Genomic DNA, 20,362 nt, shown 5'->3' on the forward strand with positions numbered 1-20,362 from the left:
TTGGTAACAAAAGCATGTCACTTGTATAAATACTGAAAAGGGAATGTCTATAGAAAATGGAAGGGTTTTTAATTGTATTTTTGTCTGTGTATTTATAATTTGTATCACTTAAGCTAAAGTCCAGCTTTAGGAGCAACTTTAAAGCTTTCAAACTGGAAACAGATTACAGGATTTCAGCAGGAGTAGTTAAAGCTTTCATGGTACTTTTAGTAACTGCAGGAGAGTGAAGTCCAGTCTCATGGCCACATTCTATACAGGTCATAGAATTCTGGTTTATCTAAAAATCCCTCTACCTTAATGTGGATTAAAGCTCCCCTCTCCCCATTTAAACATTTATGTATTGTGCAGATGGTATGATTGTAGCTTAAGCAGTAGCTGCAGTTTTGTGTATCATAGCACGTCCAGAAGAGATTGCTTTCTAAAGACATGCAGATTAAGTTGGCTGACTACTCTAAATTTTACCCCTGGGTTTTGACTCACTGAGGAAGGCAGCTGATCTCCCTATATTGTTACCCAGAGGCTTTGGTTTTTCTGTCCCCTGATCTCTGTTCACCGGGTATGGTGGTTGCAGAAAGAATAAATAGTTTCATAACTTGTCTAGTTTAATAGCCGCTGAAGAATTGAAAGAAATTATTTTTATAAGATTAATAAAATTTAGCACACAGAGCTAAGAACTGATGCTGGAAAGAAATAAGAATGAGAATAGGCAAAGGGAAACTAGAAAATACAGCAGATCCCAAGTTCGAAATTCTCAAAAGCCAACCTGTTTTGTGATACAAGTTCTGATTAGATTAGTAGTGTTCATCACAAGCTTCCTATAATGTCTTACACATTCTACATTTGTTGCATGTCTTACTGCTTGTGACCTTTGTGATTATAATACTTTACATTCAAAACAGTTTTGGAGAAGATCTCTCCAAGCTGATTTCTGGAAAGTGTTCAATCAGGAACAGATGGGGGTAAAAATAAAAACGTGACATTATCTAGGCATGGTGGAGCTCGACAAGTGAGTCTGGCCAAAGAAGTGATTTTATGGTAAGTGGCTGTTCATGTTTAATTCATAGGGAATAGGGGAAGTCATAGGAAAATATCCTAAAAATACATTCTGACTTAAAGGATAATAAAACATTCTCAAACAAAAAAAAAATCAAAAACAGTTTCAGCTTTTTTTGTATCCTGAAAGTAAAGTAGTGAAGTGTTGAATATGAGTATGAAATTTTTATTTTTTTTTATGGATTTCTTTTCTTTCAATCTATTTGCTGCCTTTCTTCTACTTACTTTTACACAGCATTTCCCCTGGAGTAGATAACTACCAGCACAAGAGATTCTTGAAAGAAATAACATCAGATAGTTGCAGAAACAGACAGAGGATACATCTTGCAGGAAGTCTTATAGGATTATACATCATAAAAGAAAAGAGATTAGTGAAGAAAAGTCCTGATTGCACTTTCATTTAAAGGTTTTTGTTTTATTTCCAACAATTAGGAACAATAGATTTGTAGCTGGAATTAACCAAGATATCATTTACTCTGTAAGACTGAATTACTCTCAGTTTTAGGTTAGCTATTAAAATCTTTTTAGCTGAAGTACCTCCATGACAGTGAATGGAACATTTTTATATAAGGCTGTAAGAGCATAGCTTGAAATAGTGTGCAGGTGTCAGGTTAAGAATAAAAGCACCTTGATGGGTGAATGTTATAGATACAGTATAGTAAATGCAGAAGACATGCAACAGAAAGACAAAGAAAGGGTACAGTATTTACAAATTCATTGTACTTTAACCAGTTAAAAAAGTTTGAAGGCTATGCAGAAATGACTGGATCTGTACAGTGCCAAGTATATGGTAAATTGTGTGAATTTAGCACACAATTAATCTTCAGGGGACATGTACACTTACTGTACTATATATTTGTGTTTTGATTCCTTCTTGAATCTTTTTTTACCAATTTAATTTTTAATCTACTTTAAAGGGTAGCAGTTGTTATGAGTGTTTATTATTGCTATATAATACAAGACAGCCAAAAATGCAATTCTCCCCTCCTGCCCTTTAATAACAATTTCTTTTGATTAATTTACTGGTTACATTTGCTTCAATACACCTATGCAGTCACATTAACACCCTTGAATTTCACATAATGCTGTGAATGCTATAATGAAATGAAATGAAATTCATCCTGTAAAAATCAAAATATTTTGGTCATTTTTGAATACAAAGCATTATACTTTACTACACAAGTCACTGGGTTTCTGCTGTAGCAGGAAGGGTCTAAGTCTGTTTGGGCTTATGAACTGATGAGGACTTCCTCTTTCAAATTTTTAACCGTCCCTATTATTATGAAGGAAAAGGATTATCAATCAAATCCAAAGCTCTCTTTTGCTGTTCTGTTATAAGCCTCTTATGAAATTGCTCTGTGAAACACCTTCCCACCAGATACCATCTATCCCCGGGTGAGTTATGTTAAAAAATATATTTCTTCTACTCACATTCCTCTCTCAGCCCACAGCACAGACCTGGTACCCAGGGATTCCCATCTCTTCAGTCCCTAAAAGACACACCTGTTCAGCACACATTTTGAAAATGATAGTGAAGAGCAGAGGGCACTGAAGCTGGCATTGGTTTGGAGACAATGAGGAATAGTACTATGAAACATGGCTTTATTTTGGTTCTTTAGCTAAGTAAATGTATTACCATGGGGGTAACTATGGGGGTAACGTGTTAACTATGAGTCAAATACCACTAAATATTAAGAAAATTCCAAAGCTGTCTGGTAGAGGCAACAGTTAATTACTGTATGTGTGTTACAGGGTGGACTGGTTGCCCTATCTGAAGGTCGTAACTTTAAAGCTCACTCTGCCAGTAAGGCAGAGATTAGAGAATGAAGTCGAGTTAGCTGATGAGGGGTCTCCTGTGGGAACTGCAGGAAGACGATAACATCTGCTTTTAGCACTAGTTCCATGCTTGACTGCGGCTCTTTGTTCTGGCAAAGACACCCAATCCATCTCCTTGCCTCTTTTTGGAAAATGATATGGGTTTCAAAAAATATTGGCAGAAAAAATGTAATTAGTTATTTTTTACTGTATGCTGAGAGATGTAATTCTGTTTTTACATTCTCACACCAACCGATATTGACTTAATTAGTCAGAAAACAGTCTGACTTTGGGAAAATAAATTGTGACTATGAAAGATGTATACAGTAGCAATGTGATAATAGGCTAGTTTCCCAGATCCTGGTTAACATCTTCTTGTATTCCCTCAACATGAAATGACACAGGAGCATGAGGTCCAAGACTCAGTAATGCCTGCACTCTGGTTATTTTAGGAATATTGATATCATTGGTGTGTTTTATGAGTGAATTTAAAGTTATAGCATGCTTTTGGATAGATGTGCCCATAAAGTCAAGTAAATATAGAGGAAATTTTAATTGCAAATAAAAATCTGATTCACAAACAGGAACAAATGTAATGAATATGCTATGATGCAATGAAAATAAATTAGAGGTTTGTGCATATTAAATTTATTTGGTATGACAAGGACATATGTTTGCATTCCTAACTTATTTTCGTTTGTATATGTTGTGCATTTTTTCCCCTCCACAACTGAATCCAACCTTGAGCTCAGTCTTGTGGCCGTAGCAAAGCTGTACATAAAAGCAATTTCATCCGCTGTTGAAATTACTCATACTGCAGAACTCATACAGCATCTATTAAAACTGCCATAGAGCATGCATGGTGGCACCTTTCTGTAAATCAAATTGAACAGAAGTTTTAATAGGAAATGGAACGCCATAATACATACCGCAAGTCAACCATTTACTGTTGCTAATGATCTTTAGATAAGTCATTATTGGGAGTAAAAGTGCTGGAAGTCACTTAATTATACTCTGCAATGGGCATTGTAAAATGCAAAAATATAATACAACTGAATGAGAACTTATGAACTGGATCTGTCAGAAGAGTTCTGATATAAAAATATCTTTAACCATGTCCTTTTGATAAATGTTTCAGTACTTTTGGGAAAGGACTTGGAAAAGATTCAAGGGCATTCCAAGATCCATTCATTTTCCTTACTTAACCTCTTTGCCAATTTGCTAATAGAAAACTATATTCCCGCATATCTGCATGTGTTTATAGTTTATGTTTATAGTCCCTCTCACAATGATCACGGCTTAAAAAACTGTATGTTGATTCTTTCCAAAATAAAGTAAGTCATGTATCCTTTCAAAGCCATAGACTGACATTGTCTGTTTTTAACTTTGGAAGTGGAGTGCAAGGTTTTTGTGTAACACTGAAATGGGAGATGATGCTCCCAGAATAGTAACGGACTAGGGCTGATGTTTAAAATATATGCCATGGAACAGCAAATTAAAAATTAAAACAGTGCACCATTAATACCCTTTAACTTCAGATATGCTATATTATGAATGAGACTTTGAATCCAGGCAGTTGATGAAAGAATAAGACAACGTAAGAAAGAAAGATTTTTCATTATTTGAACACAATATTGTTTCATTCGTTTTCAATAGAATCATTGATTATTCTGTCTCTGCTATAAAGTCTTTTTTCTCATTTATAATATGAACCTCAGACACAACCTGAAACTTTGCCCGTGTTTAACAGCCAATAAATTAAACGTCAATATATAGTAGTGACTGAATCTTTTCCACAGTACTCCAGAGAAAACCACTCTGTTGGTGTGCAGTTTATTCCATGTCTGAATCTGTAATCCTAGCATGACCTAAGAGGGAAAATGAAATATTCTTGCTTGAGTAATATTTTATTTATTTTTTGTCCTTTCTTCTTCTCAGTAGAAGCTGCATATACACTATATGTCATGGTTCCATTTTCAGTACATATCCAGTCACAGTAGGGGGTATACCAATATATTAAATGTATAAAAAGCTGGATATATTAGACAGAATTTACAAAGTGTGAAAAAAACATGTTAAGGCCTATTCAGAATTATTTGCATCATTAGTCACGTATTCCTTTTTAAAATAGCTCCAAATATGTTATAGACCTGTAACAATGACAGTCAGTATTAAATGAAAGCTTGGAAGGGATTTTAGAAAGAAAGTTGAACTGCATTCCACACTGTCATATTTCAAGCTCCATTAACATCAAATGTCCATTTATTAATATTAATAAAAGTTCAAAAAGAGCCTTAATATGTCACCAGAACTAAAATATGGACGGCTTTATATTATTTACACCTCTTGAGAAAAGCTTTTCAGAACAGGGCTAGTAAGTCTGCTTTTTGCCTCTTTTGTTTAATAATTAAGCAGATACTATTACATTCCCCCTTTCATATCCCCCCATTTGTGGAGCTTAAATGACGTTGCATGGTCTTATTAGTAAATTAAGCAGTACATAATTGCCTGTAATACCAAAACTATAGACGTCAAAACTAAAAAAATGAAAATGTGTTCAGTTAAAATATTAAGCATAACAAAATCCTACAAAGATCATTGTATTAAAAAACAAAAATGGAGCTTAATATTACATATCCTTTGAATAAGGATTGCAGTCCTAATCTGCACAGCACTACTGTGTACGTCTGAAATATGAAAAAATGTTTATTTTTGCTACAGGTTTTGCCCATAATGCAACTCTTCCTCCAATGTAATCTTCTGACTGAGATATAGGCAAACCCTGGAAACCCCGCTTTTCGCCTTCCTTGACTCCTCAAACACAAAAGCTCTGGCTGTAACCAGCAGGTGCGGACAAAAAGACTGAACGCAAGAACAGAAAAAGCGCTCTACACTGGTGGTTCTGGTTACAATTGCATCCACTGCAAAGGCTGATAGAGAAAGGAAGGGCATTCCAGGCATGATCCTTGTTATCCAAAGAAGCAGTGTCATTTTGATTGCCTTATAAAGGTCATCTTCCTCGCGAGATCAAGACGTTTCACATCTCACCCACCTCGCCCATCCCAGCACATTAAGAGCTAAGGGCTTGCAGATTCCATAAAAATGCTAATCTTTACAACGTGTTTAATTCCATGCTCTGCAAAAGCTCTGTAAGCCTTGTAGATGGGTTTAACTTCAAATGAACTTTTTTTTTAAGACTACTCCTTCTTAAAAGACAACAGTCTTTCTGGCAGACATATTCCTGCTCTTCACTGCTTGAACCTATTTAGTGTGTCTTGAAATGAAGAATCTTTTATCCCATATTTGTGTCAAACCTGAGCCACATAATATCTTTCTTTTTCTGGCAGCTGCTTTGCTTTTCACGCTTCTAGCACAGCAAGCAAGAGTTTCGGATTTGCGACTGATTGGGCTCGATTAGGCAGCCCTGAATCCTGTATTAACTCGGCTGCTTATGAAGTAGTGTTGACAGGGCTGATGTTTTTGCCAAGGATGCTACATTCCATTTTCATCCAGACGGATTGGGAGCGAGAACAGGGAAATGACTCACTCTGCCGCGGGAATGGAGCTAATGTTGTTACACATGTGGACAGCTGCAGACGCACACAGCGTAAAACTACTCTTATTCAAACTTTATGATTCAGGAGACTGCTGTCTCCCTCATAGCATATAAATTATGTGTCGCTTGCCCATGCACTTATTTTAACCCTGGTTTCTGTTGAATTATAAATGATGGACAGGGTCAGAATTTGCTTTTAGTGTTCCCATGTGAATGGCTGTGCATCTAGGCTCTGTGACTGATTCTGCTCTAAGCCATTGGCTGGAAAGTACTGTACAGTGTCGGATGTTGCTAAACAACTTTCATCCTCAAAATGTTTTTTTTGTCTGTTTATGTGCAATTGTGTGCATAGAGAACATTTTAATCACTCCCCCCCACCTCTTCTAATAATATAAAAGAAAGAGTAATGTCATATGCCGTTAATTTTCCTTTTTCAAATTTACTGCACTGTAGTTCAGTTTGTGTTTCACTGAAAGGATGCCTAATTTAGAGATTGCACATGTTCCATCGAAACGTTTTTGTAAAAAAATAATGGGATTATATTTTAATTCTAAAGCCTGTTTTCAGATTCAGCCAAGAGAAAACTGACCAACATTATTTTTTCCTCAGATGGCCATATTAGCTGGGTGAAAGCAGTAAAACCGCTTAAGGAAAGAAAGTAGGAAAGGAAAAATGCAGTTTAGATCATTTTCTGCTCAGATTTCTAGTTAGTTCTGTTAGGATTAGTGAGTCACTTCGCAAGTAGAGAAGCTCTAACTTCTTTTGAGGTTTCGTATGCACTACACTTTTGCCACTGACAGAAGGCAACTGATTGCTATCGATACTCCTCACACCATGTGCTGCAACATACACTAGTCTCCTGGTATGAACTAAAATATCACATCTTAGAAGCAAGAGCCTGCGGGAAAAATCTTATCGATCTTCCTAAGCAAAATATATTACAGTAGGTACTTTTCGGCCCTGAAATTTTTATAAAATGATTTCTTCTTTCTTAAATCTAATAGACATGCAAAGAACAGTGTTTTGACTTTAGCAAACGTCTTGAAAAGGTGGAAGAAAATACTGACAGAACTTGTTAAAATATTAAAATGTTAATACAGATGCATTAATACAAGATGTTACAGTACATAGCGATGTTTTTGAAGACACTTTCCTGGTATCCTTCAAGAGAAAGGCTGGATGTGATCTGGATCAATAAGCCACTGAAATAAAGCACAATGTGTCAAGTAACCTCTTCTTGATTGCAGCTTTACTAAGATTCTTTTGTTGTCTTTGAGAAGTGAAATAATTTATTTAATGCTCATTATTACTGCCATTCCTTGCATTATTAATCAAGCCCTTGTTTTTTCGTGATTACCGTATTCGGATTTGGGAAGCTCACCATTACCGCAGTTCAAAGCCTTAATTCTAGAACAGCTTAATTTATTATTGTTGTTGTTTAACTTATTTAATGTTGTTGTTCAAAATCCGTCTTTTCTGATCCAAATTTGCTGCAATTCTGTTAGTGTTTAACCTTAAAAACAGGTTTTGTGTCCCTTTTCATTGGAGAGCAAAGGTGGGAAAGAGCTTCAGATGGTCTGTGTAATGTGTTTTGTGCTCTGCACAAGCTATAATTTACTCATGGTGATCTGTAATAATTTATTTATATATTTATCCATTATGCATTGTGATCTGATTTAGAGTGAATGTACTCTGTCTTGTCCTTTTCATGAACTTTCCTTTCAGGTTCGACTGTTTCCACACAGTTTTGAAAGGCATGAAGCTGTAATATGACATCTTGCTGTATTTTAAAATGAACTTTATAGAACAACAAAATGAACAAAAGGAAATTTTACAGAGTTTAAAGTAAAAAAAAAACTAATCTATATACAAATTCTATTGACACTTTTGTAGCAGCATTTTAACGGATTTCTTTTTAACATAGGAATTTGAGATAACCAACAAGTTTTATTTTTATTTTTTGTGTCTGGTGATGTTACTGGTGGCCAATGTACAATAACAAAATACGGGGAATAGAGTAGGTCCATGCAAAGACAGGATGTTCTTCAAAAGCAAGCTCTCCGATAATCTTAATTTTAAATTGGAAGGCTTACAGTATATCTACAGTTTGATTGTAAAGATGCATTTTTCTCTACAGGAAAACAAAATATTGAAATTACAAAGCTATAGGCAATAATACCTATGAAGGACCCAAAAAGAGATTTAATTTAACTTGTCAAAGTCATTCTTTTTTTGCAATATGAAAAAGCCTAATTTAGGTGTCTTATCCCTACCCTGAACTGTGTCATGGCGCTCAGTGATCTATAAGTGAATATCCCTGGGTTCTTGGTATTACAGGTTCACTGTAACCTTAGTGTACCTGTGTGTCTTCACCAAGCCATGTTCCTGAGCAGCTGTGACTTGAGAGGTCTACAGTCCATATAACAGTCCATAAAACTAATGCAAAACACAGGATCAGAGACTTTACTCTTTAGAGCTCCTGCGTTGGTAGCTTAGCAGTGAAGAAACTTCCCCTTTATGGTTGCAATGTACTGTATGAGTATATTTTTGGAAGAAAGTCACAAACTGCATTTGCAGCAATAAAAAAATCACAGAAGAAAATGGGGTTACTGCCCTTCATATGTGAGGATGACAGAAAACATGGAAAGATCTGTTGTTGCATGGAAACCTGCATTGTATGTGATAATGTTAATGAGCCTGGTCTACTGTATACAGTATACAAACAGCCTTTAAAGCACACGGCACAGGGAAAATGTCTTGGACAATCCTGAGTCTGCTGCTCTCTCACCATGCCAGTCTACAGCACTTGGGATTGGAAATTTCAGATCTAAATCTCAGAGTTAATTGTCATTCATTTTCTTCCGTTAAAGAGTCATGAGATAAATTGCTTTATGTATTATTCACAACAAATGACATGCCACCACTCCAATGACACGCAACACAATTTGGAAGCTAAAACAGCAAAACACATTAAAAATAAAAAAACTAGCACAAGGCACTGTCAAGTCAGATATGAACTTGAGCAATTCTTTGAACAGTTTCGCTCAAACAAGATGTCACTTGACAACCATGGACCTCCTGGTGTGATTTTCTTGTATAAATCTTCTTTGCATACAGAAATAACTTATTTGGGGACTTTTCTGAGAAAACAGCATGTGAACTCTCTGCATGTTTAATTTATGTATCACTCCCAGCCTTTCCTTGTCTTTGTTGACAATGGCAGTACATTGGTAACAAGCAGAAATTAACTTATTAAACTTATTAACTTAATAAATTAAGTTTATTAACCTTTATTCACAACATAATGCACATTGTCAGATAATGTTTAGTAGGACACACCTGTACTGTATTTTGTAGAGTATTTTATTAGTATTTACTATTCTCTAGCAATTCCAATTCATATAGTACCAAGCAATTACTATCCCAAGCAAGTCAATTCATATACTGTAGTACATTAAGGTCAAACATTTTTGTAATTTAAGATTTCTAGGTTTACAGTATTATATTGGTTTTACTATATACCATCACCATGTGTTTCTATCTGTCACAAAAGGTAAAAAAAAACTGTGATATGAAACAATTACAATAGTAAACCAAAATATTTTAATATATTAATTTCCTAACTTGTGGACTGTTGCATCACCTGATGGGTAGAGTGCCATTAAATGCAAAGTCATGAGTGTAATTATAATATAACATCTTCCCTTTCGCTTGTTGAACCATTGTCAGATACATTGCTGCCCATGAGAGTGCCCTGAATATTGTCCCTGTTGTATCGTTCCAAGTGTAATGTGTTACTTTCCTGCAATCTATAGCGGGAATCACAAAGAGGGTTTTAAAAGGGCTTCAGAGCTCTGGTAGAGCTCCCATTGCGCTCTAAGGTCACTTCAAAAGCAGCCAATGTGACTCAAGGGTGCTTGAAAGTGTAGAGTAAATTCAGCATTAATCCCACTGTGCAGTGCGGAGTGTAACATTATTTTTCATACTTGTAGAAAGATTCTTCAACCAATTTAGTCTTTTTCTCCATTCTCCAAGATCCCAGTTTGATTGGCATGTTGTATTGGACTGCCTCTGTCAAGCTCGCCATGGATTTATTAGACCCTAACAAAAGACATTTAATTACAGGTTTTGTGGTTGTTGGGGAGGATATTAGTAGCTGTCATCTTAATTTCTTTTAATTGGAGACGTGTTATTATTTTTTCAACATTCACCTCACTCATTCTTGGCATAATAGTATATGGCAAGCTTTCTGAACCATAATTTGTTAATAACATCACTGGAGGTCATTTCAGTGTCTACATGACTTTTTTTAATTCTATCTACTATATTTGAGTTCTGTCCACCACTAATTGGATCTAAAAATCATTGAATTTCTACTGGTAATGGAAATTTGTTAAGCTTCAGTCTTCAGCGCGCAAGCACCTGCTTTCTCTTGGTCAAATGCTGGCAGGAAGGTTCTACTTGAATTACTGTGATTTAAACCATCTTTGATTTAAATATTTTAGTTTGTCTCTAATCACTGTCTTTTGTACAGTGTTTCGCCTTTTGTTTAAATAGTGCAATCTATATTTTAATGAGATTTTATAGCATCTCTTAAATCATTCTGCTTTAGAAAATGTTTTTACATAGTGGCACTGTTTGAGTGCGTAGGAGGGAAATGGATTGGGGAAAAACTAAAACTGTTATTAATCAAGCTGAAGGAAACTTGTTCAGAAGCAACACAAAAAGCTCTGTTTAGAGTTTTCCAAAGAATTGTCCTAATATTTGACAGAAGATTGTTTTCCATTAGAAAAATTACTTGTACTCAATGTACTTTTATGGTTGGTGAGCTCAAAAGTGCTTTTCAAAATAAATTCGGAAGTTTTAAAGTAGGTTGAAATTTTCATATTACATTTCATAAATAAATGAGACAGCTTTTATCCTTGGATTCGTCATAAATAAACCCAGAGTTGATCGAGATTTAATAACTCAAAAGACAGTATTTTTCATAGAATTAGTTCTGAATTTATTTAGGACACAGGCAAGTATTTAAAATAAACATTTGAGTTTGTGCCTCAGTGAAGGAATGATGTCTAATATATCTGCACCTCAAAGCTGTTCCATGCAGTGTCTGTAGTGAGTGGTCATTACAAGTTGTGTAATTCCATGCCATGCTACAAATTGTTCCTTAGCAATGGTTGTTCCAAAAATTAGTAGTATATCAGAGATTTGTAAAATCTTTAAAAATACTATTTTTATATTTTGGGGTTAGAAAGAATCAGCATTGCTAATTGCATTTCAGACCACAATAAAAGTAAAATATACGCAGTAACTTGTAAAACCACCAATTTACATCACAAAATAGACAAAATCTCCAGGTATGCGCAGCACCATATTCTGCGTTTCAGAATGAGGCAACAAAACTTCCAGCGAAGTGAAGCAGCCCTATTACATTGTAAACAATTAGGCTTGCACATACAGTATGTCTCTTTAATCCAACAGAAATATTGCCGTCAATTTTGAGACAATTGTGCTGACAAATGCAACTTACTTGTTAACTCTGCATGCAGATCACGTTGGAATATTTCTGCTGTGAAATGTCTGCTGCACAACCTGCACTTATTCGCTTTAAAATCCCATTGCATTAGTCATTACAGAGGCTACTGAGCAGGAAAGGCCACGTCACGTCACAATTGGTGGGAACTGTTGTTCTTGCCTATGGCAAGACCATGGGTTTGCAACAACATGGCAACTTGAAGTACTTTCTATAACTTTCTGTTCTGTTGCAAATTGTTTCTATAATGTCAATTAATTTATTTTGTTACCAAGATTTAATGACCAGTCTGAGAAATTGGGACTGCAGTTCCCCTTTAAGTGATGACTATTTCTTCAGACACAAGTCTGTTCTACTTCTACTTTGTGTTTTCTGAGCTGTTTCCCTTGGCACTTCAAGTGATGTAGATTTCTAACTGAAGTGAAACATACAGTATTATTAGAACAAACTAAGGTGTGGGGAAGAGTTATGTCAGAGACTGTGCCTTGAATCTGATTTTATATGGTCCCTAACCCATGAAGGTACTTGTCAGATAGATCTGAAAGGCAAAGATAAGATACTGAATGAATACAACAATCTCACATAGTCAGCATGTCGATAAAAGATGCATGTTGTCTTTTCCACATACTGTACTTGGAACAGCGGGGGGGGTTACTTTGTGGGAAAAGGACTGTGGATAGATCACTCCCTCAGGGCTGAAATGGGTTCAGTCTCTCAAAGATCAGTGACATACACACTTACAAAAAGATATGGACTTAGCAAATGTTAAGATGCTTGGTAATTCAAGGTGGCATTGGTGTCTGCAGAATCAAGAATAAAGGAACTGTCTTGTGCTACAGCTCCTGACATTCCATACAATTTGTGTGAGTGATAAATTTTTGTAAAGGTACAAAAACAGAACACAGTGTCATAAACAATTGCATATGATCAGTGTACAAATGAGTTTACAGCATGATTGATTACCTATGAAGAGTAATATGCACAAACAGAAGTGCGTGTGACTGCTGTGGCACTGGCAACAAATGGTCAAAAGGAATTCAAGTGATTTGTTGCTAGAGAAATGTATTACAGATATCAATCCATCTCATGCCTCGTCCTGTAACTAAAGGGCAAGCTGGAAAATTACCTGCTGGCAAAAGTATATGGTCTTATATCAGAACTTAGTAGGACTTTTGCTCTTTCTACTGCTCATTTTATGGATGCCAAACCATTAGGAATAAATTTTGCAATAAGTTCCGAACTACCTGACATAATTCACAAATTCACAAAATGTCTTAAAAATCACTATGCTATGTACAGTATGAAGATCATGGTAAGCTATATTCTGTATGTTGAATTTATTACTTTTAATTTTTTATATTATGTTATACTGTATAATCATTATAATTATATTATATATTATTTTATATAATGTAATATTGTTGAACACTTGTTTTATTCTAACATGGTTTATACACTTAACGGTGTTTGCTTTATTTTGTGTTTAACTTATATATTCCTTGGTCTATCAAATAAAAGCCTTGGGGTTTTCATGGCAAGCTTTTCTTTTTGATTTGACCTCTAATATACCAATTATAGATTTTTTTGAAGAAAAGTCAGGAGAAACGGCTGAAAAGCTGATTTCACAATAGGTCATAATGACGTTTTCTATTAATGTGAATAAATGTGACCCAGACCAGCTCTGGACTGACGCTCAAACACTGGTGATTCTGAAATCGCAGTTAATAACATTATGAAGTGCTGGTTCAACATTTTTAAGTCTAGTGATCCATCACACCAAGAAGCCATCTGTGGTCTGCTTTAACACATAAACATCAGAATTGGATATTACCAAGGAACAGGACTGTTTAAGCAGGTGTACAGTATATAAAATTATGAAAAGCATAGTCTTAAAATTATACTTTTAAGTACTTTTTTCTTTGTGTGTGTGATTATAAAATTATTTCTTATTTAAAATAAAGTCAGTGCACATTTTAATTAAAAAGAAGCAAGGTTATGGAATTCAAACTATTAACCTACCTGCAGGTTATGTGAATCTATAATCAATATAAAACATGAATAGATTTTTGGGTAGGTGAGGTTAAGGTTGGGCACTTAAGAATTATATAAAATAAATGAAATATGAATAAATCATATTTCTCCATAGGGTCTTGAGTCAACATTTAAAATAAGATTGCCACTTGTGTAATTTATTTATATCTAAATCTATCGTAATGCTGATATGGTTGGTAGTCTGAGCATGCTACCCTGTCTCAAAAAGTCATTCATTTCTATCAACTGCAGTACGCATTCAGCAGGTGAATATATGAAAATGCTCAGTCTTCCAGTTGTCCACCATCATAGCCATGTACAGTACCTCTTGACTCACGATTTATCGAGGAGGAATGTGGAGGAGTGGTGGTGCGACCAAATAATATAACTTTGCAATGGACTACAATATTTCAAAACGAAACTTGTGCTCCTTGGATCAAAAACCTTGCAGTTTAATATTGACATAGGCTGAATGGTCTCTTACCTTTTTTTCACAAGTTCTTTAAGTTTGAATGAGGTTCTTTAGCAAGGGGACTGCTTTTCAGCTCTCGTGCTCTCATATGCAGTAGTCCTGAAATTCCGCTATAAATTGGTTACCTCTTAATACATTTGTGCCAGTTGTGAGAGCTATATTTGAAGTTACATTCTTTGAAAATATTTTTTAAAGAGCTGGCTGTGTAGTGGTTTTAGTTTTTATATTAATCTGGTACCTGTTTTTTTCTGACAAATTTAATTAGTGATTCAGTGTTGCCTTTTTCCATGATGATACGTTTTTAAGTAAGTCAAATGGCTTTTCTTTATGACTAATAAATTAAATGCATTATATCTGTTTCAGACAGAGCAGCATGAGCTCATAAATAGTGCAGCCAGTTAGCTCACAGTTTCACTTGATTACCTTTGCCATTACCATTCTTTATAATCCTTGTGGGAGAAGGAATTCATTCACTTTTAATAACATGCAGGAGATGTTGATACGGGGCTTGTATAATTAGTCAGCTATGTCCAAATTCCTTAGGAATCTCTGAAAGTGTCCATACTTTTTCAGAGCCTTTTTGCTGTAGGTCATAGTATCTATAAAATGTTTTTTTTATAAGCAGAGGTTTTTGACATGAATTGCACATGACCTGCCCTACATCTGATAGTATACTACAATGCTAGTGTAATGACAGGTAAAGAACAGCTCTGTGGAGTTCAGTTCAGTTTGTGAAGGTGCTGCTTTTAACATTAATTCAAGCTTTTTTTCTCTTTGTCGCTGGCTAATTACCTCAGCATCTGTATAAGTAAACTCCTAAACAGTACTTCATTGTATAGTTGAATTATTAGGGCGATGAAAAGGAGGCAGTATGCAGTTATTAGAATTTTTTTTTCTAAAAAATCCATGTCTATCCATTTTCTAACTACGTCTTTTCAATTCAAGGTTGCTGGGGGGAGAGCCTTTCCTGGCAAGCAAAAGGCTCAAGGCAGGGTACAGCCAGATACCAGTCCATCGCAGGCAGACACAAACCCAACATGCACACACTCACGCCAGTGCCAATTTTCTAATTAACCTGCCAGTACGTTTTTGTACTTTGGGAGGAAACCAGAGAACCCGAAGGAAACCTACGCAAAAACACAGAGAGAACATACAGATCCCATGCAGATAACACTCCAGGTCCAGAATTGAACCCAGGCCCTCAGCGCAGAAAGGTAGCAATGCTAACCACTGTGCAACTGTGCTGCCCCCAAAAGCTATAATTTGACCAAATTGAATGTGTGGCCGGGAAGGGAGGTAGATTATCATAATGTGATCAAAAAGGCCATGTCAAGAAATGGCAACACCAGTCTGTGCAGCTCATAACAGTGTTACATTATAAATTTGGAAAGTCATAAAACTGACTCATAACCATAGTTCTGTTGGCACTGTGTGTGTCTTTATTGCAATGTGTTAATAATTCTAGAAGAAAAGTATACCTTAAAATTCTAATAACGTGAAATTGCTAAAGGGCACAAAGCTCTGTGCCATCTGCTGGTTGACATTCAGCTGCCTTGTTGTGCTCACAGCATTGCCTGTGTCATCCTGTGTTTCTCTTTCAGCTCCTCACTCTTAGACTACCACACTCAGCTCCAATTCCTGGCCTGGATTTACTCTTTCATATTTTGGATTTCAATATCAAATATACGACAGTAATGACGAAATGTATTTTATATGCCTACACTTGTAAATGTCCACATTACAGTTTATAAAGTAGTATTTTAAGCTCATTAGTGAAATATCTAAAGAGGACATAAACATGTACTGTAGTATAGTACTAACAGTGATGATGATAATGATATTTTGCAACTACTGATGCTTTAGGAGCACATAAAGTTTTCTTTCTTAAAGCACCTAAAGTTACTTATAACTGAGTCAGGCAGTTGAGGCGTCTGGGCTCAACACCATTGATTTTCAGAAATTGTAAGGCTGTCAGAAGTCATTTATTAGACTTAGTCACAAAGAAAATGCTTGACATGATTTATTTGAAGGTAATTAGGTTCAGCTGTTATAGTGAATAAGGTACCCTGCAAGTCTGGATGACATGAGTGACTGTTTTCTTTATTTATTTGTTAATGCTACATTTCATGTGCCTCATCTGATGTGACCAGGGTGTTCAAGCCACCCCTGCAGAGCATCAAACTTGAGGCACTTTAGCCATATCAAATAAAGAAAGATGCCAATTCTTGCAATGAAGATAGAAGTCTTATAATAACATTACCCAGTATGTCTCTCTCATCGGAAGTGTTGAGTAGCCTTCTGTCTTACTAAAGGAAAAAGGGTATGTTTTCTACTTAATTTGTATAGGTTATGAAGTGTTTTTTTTGATAGCTCTTAAAGGTTAAAATGATCTTTTTTAATGAGCTTTCAAATGTTGCCTTAGGTATAAACATGATGATAGGCCCCTAACAAACTCAGAATACATCTTCAGGCATGATGCTCCTAGAGTCAATTGACATAGTATTTGCTTAGATAAAAAAGAGCACTGTAAGCCTGGTGGCATTGAAAATGTACATACAAGAAAAATATAAATGGTAATATAAAAAAAGAAATCAAAAATAAAAGTAGAACAGAAAGACAATGCCGATGATTACAGGGCTGCTCAGCGAATGCTTGGATTGTTTTGATTTGTTTTTCAATTTGAAAGACATTTGAAAATTCCAAAAGAAAATGTATTTAAATGTATAACGTCTTGTGCACAGAAGACATCAAATAGTATGTATATAATATACTATATTGTCAAGATGGGTCCATTTAGCGGCCACAGTAACACCACACATGACACTCTCATCCTTCACGTCACAGTAAATGAGTTCACAAGGCTGCTCCACGTAGTTTTTTCAGGCTTAGTCACCCTGCCACCTGGCACAAGCTGCTAAATACCATCACCAGGCCTGTTTCCAGGAGTGGGCCGACTTTCCTGCTCCAGAAATGGATCACTTGGTCTTTTTCACCCCAGTCCTGGGGTAGACCTAACTTTTTTCTGGAACCTCACTATAGTATTTTGCTAATGAATATTGTAGCGAATTTGGGTTCTTGGGCATGTGCCCTCACCGCTCCCGCCCTAGTTCGTCCCTCACCACATTGGGCTCGAACCTGGGTCTCTGGCGTCACTCAACACGGGTATTGCCAGCTGAGCTAAAGAAGACCTTCTTCAGCCTGGCCAGCCAACATCCCTGTTATGCGCAGGGGCAGTATTCGTTACAATATAATTAAGCAGCAACAATTTTTCGTGAAATAAAACCAAGAGCAAACAGCTAAACAGGGGCAAGCAGCTGTGTGGGCAAATATTACACTGTTACAGCAAGCAACAGAGACAGGCTGACGAACACAGGCAAGCATGGCAGTCCAGGGCAAAATCCAAAAACAGGCAAAGTCCAAGCCGGGTACACAAGAAATCACAAGAAATTCAATCTCAGAGCCAAGGGAAACAAGCAGAGTCCGTAAACAAAGAGGCACAGAATGAAGGACAAGAGGAGAATCCAATGAACATTGTCAGGGCCAAGAGAGGGTTCAGAGTCAGGAAACAAACAAAGCAAGAGTTCAAACATAGTGAACTTTATGACAGAGTTCCCAGCACTGTCAGATCACAGCTTATCTAGTCTTGAACCAAATGAGCCGTATTGGTGTGGTGTATTATGTGGTGTATTATGGTGTGGTGGGAGTGGTGTATTATTGCATCCAGGCAGTACAAGACTCCTGTTGAATTTATTACCATGGTAACCAGCGCTTAATGACAGGAGATTTTAAGTGAGCCAGCTACCATGTGGATACTAGCTCAGCATGCCACTCATCTGCAGAGACGAGCATGACACTCACCTTATACCTTTTCAGCGATGGAGCCAACAAGGAGCTACAGATGATGTAGCTGTGGGGGTCATTGGAACATGCCTCTACCTCCAAAAAATACAAAGGGAACAAATTGCAGACAGTTTGTTGTTGTAGTGTAGAGCCACACATTGCAGTTTTTCAGGCACTTTCTAAGGGTGCGCTCAATGAGGTCCTACTGGAGCTCCAAGATGTATGTCCCATTGGGTGGAACTTTTGAGATCAACCCAGGACTTTCTGGAAGGACTGTTTATCTCTTTAGCTGGCCTTTTAATCCTTGGGGATCTCCAAAGGGGAGGTGCAACCCCTTTTCAGAAGAAAAAACATGCCTGAACCTTTCAACTCAGTATACAGAAACCCCACATTCAAAATTCAATACAGCAGGGCATTGGGTGCAACAGTCCAATCCAAAATTTGAATGCATTTTCCTTTGTCATAAGTATGTAAGTTAACACAACACAAGTAGTGGAGACACAGGACATAGGTACATTTATAAATAGTTTTTCGTCAACATATACCATTGCTCCTGTAAGCTAATGTAGGTAAGACTCATATTAAGACTAACATATTTTTATGAAAGAGGAGGTCGCCTGGCATGTGATAATACCACATCAGTGGCTGAAGTCAAAGAGACACTAAGAGATAATCAGCTGGCAGGAATAAAAGTTGAGAACTTGTTGACTATCCAAGCTGACTGAGGAAAAAGCTCTTGGTGATCTTGTCAGAAACATGTGTCACCATTATAAAAGAGCTCAGAGAAAGAGAACCATGATTCTCTACTCACTGGCTTGTTAAGCCAACAACAATAGGAGCCCATGGAGAAAAAAAAGAAAAATGTAAAATGACTGTAGAGGCAAGAGACAGTTTCTGAGTTGTAAATCTAAACAAAATAGAATGGTAGGGTGCTGAAATCCTAAATCTTTAAGCTTAATTTTGTGATTGCAGTAATTTCTCACAAATTTGTCATATTCCCATGCTTTGGACTTGGCTAAGCATTTAATCTTCTGTGAATGCATAAGTGATTCAGTAATCGCCACTGACCTTGACATTGACAAAAAGGTCACCAGGGAGCTGAAGAATTTGCATTCCCATGGACAATTTGCCAAGGCATGTAGAACAATTAGTAAACTAGATAAAAGACATTGTGCTTTTACTCCTAGGGATTGTACCTTTAATGGTAGTTTCAGGCACTTTGACCTTGCAGTTCATTATGATAGGATACAAGTCGATATAGCTTAGGCTTTTTTTGTTTGACAGTTTTAAATAGATGATTAACAAGAAAACTAATCTGTTAATAGTATTTAGAATGCTTCTTTAAATAACATTACAATAAACTGAAAATTAGTCAATATGTAATGTATAGTAATTCCAAGACTGAATGGACAATCAGGCTCCAATGTTTATTTTAGCATCATTTTCATATGCAGAAATTCTGACTTTTTTTAAAAGACTGCCGCATCACTTCTAAAATATGCACAGATACCACATACATATATAATTTAATATGGGATTTGTTGTTGATACTCTCGTTCCAAATCAGAAGAAAATGATGAAGCTTTTGTGTCTCTAATACACGGAACATCTGTTCCATGTCTCAACCAAATAATTGCACACCTTCCTGGGCTAAGGGTTTAGTTTTCCTGCAGAATAAATAGACCTCCCAATTGAGCTGCTATGTTCAGAAAACACACAGTGCTCCTGGTTTACTTTTCCATTTAATTTAGCCAGAACCCTTTAAAAGGCAAAGCTTTTCTTGCACAAGATCATTCCAAGGTGGTGGGGCTGCAGACATCAGCAGTTTCATGCCGGTTCAGTTGCAGATAGATATAATCAGCAAGTAGAATATGGTTTCATTGGTGTTGGTTATGGATCTACAGTGTATTGCTTGCATTCCCTTTGGGCATTGGTCACTGAATGACTTAGTGCAGGAATATGTCAACTAAGTAGGACTGTAAACCATTTTATAGTCACCAGTACCATTAATAATCAGTGTTCTGATAATTGGTGGATGAATGTTAACCATTTCATTTTGCCC

General features: G+C 36.3%; 1 protein-coding gene across 1 annotated transcript in view; it reads left to right on the forward strand.

The window, feature by feature from the left end:
- Nucleotides 1–20,362, forward strand: part of fstl4 (follistatin-like 4) — a 201,770-nt gene that overhangs the window by 60,061 nt on the left and 121,347 nt on the right. The window lies entirely within an intron of this gene.

The sequence above is a fragment of the Atractosteus spatula genome, chromosome 14 (assembly GCF_055471065.1).
Source record: "Atractosteus spatula isolate fAtrSpa1 chromosome 14, fAtrSpa1.hap1, whole genome shotgun sequence".
Taxonomy (NCBI): domain Eukaryota; kingdom Metazoa; phylum Chordata; class Actinopteri; order Semionotiformes; family Lepisosteidae; genus Atractosteus; species Atractosteus spatula.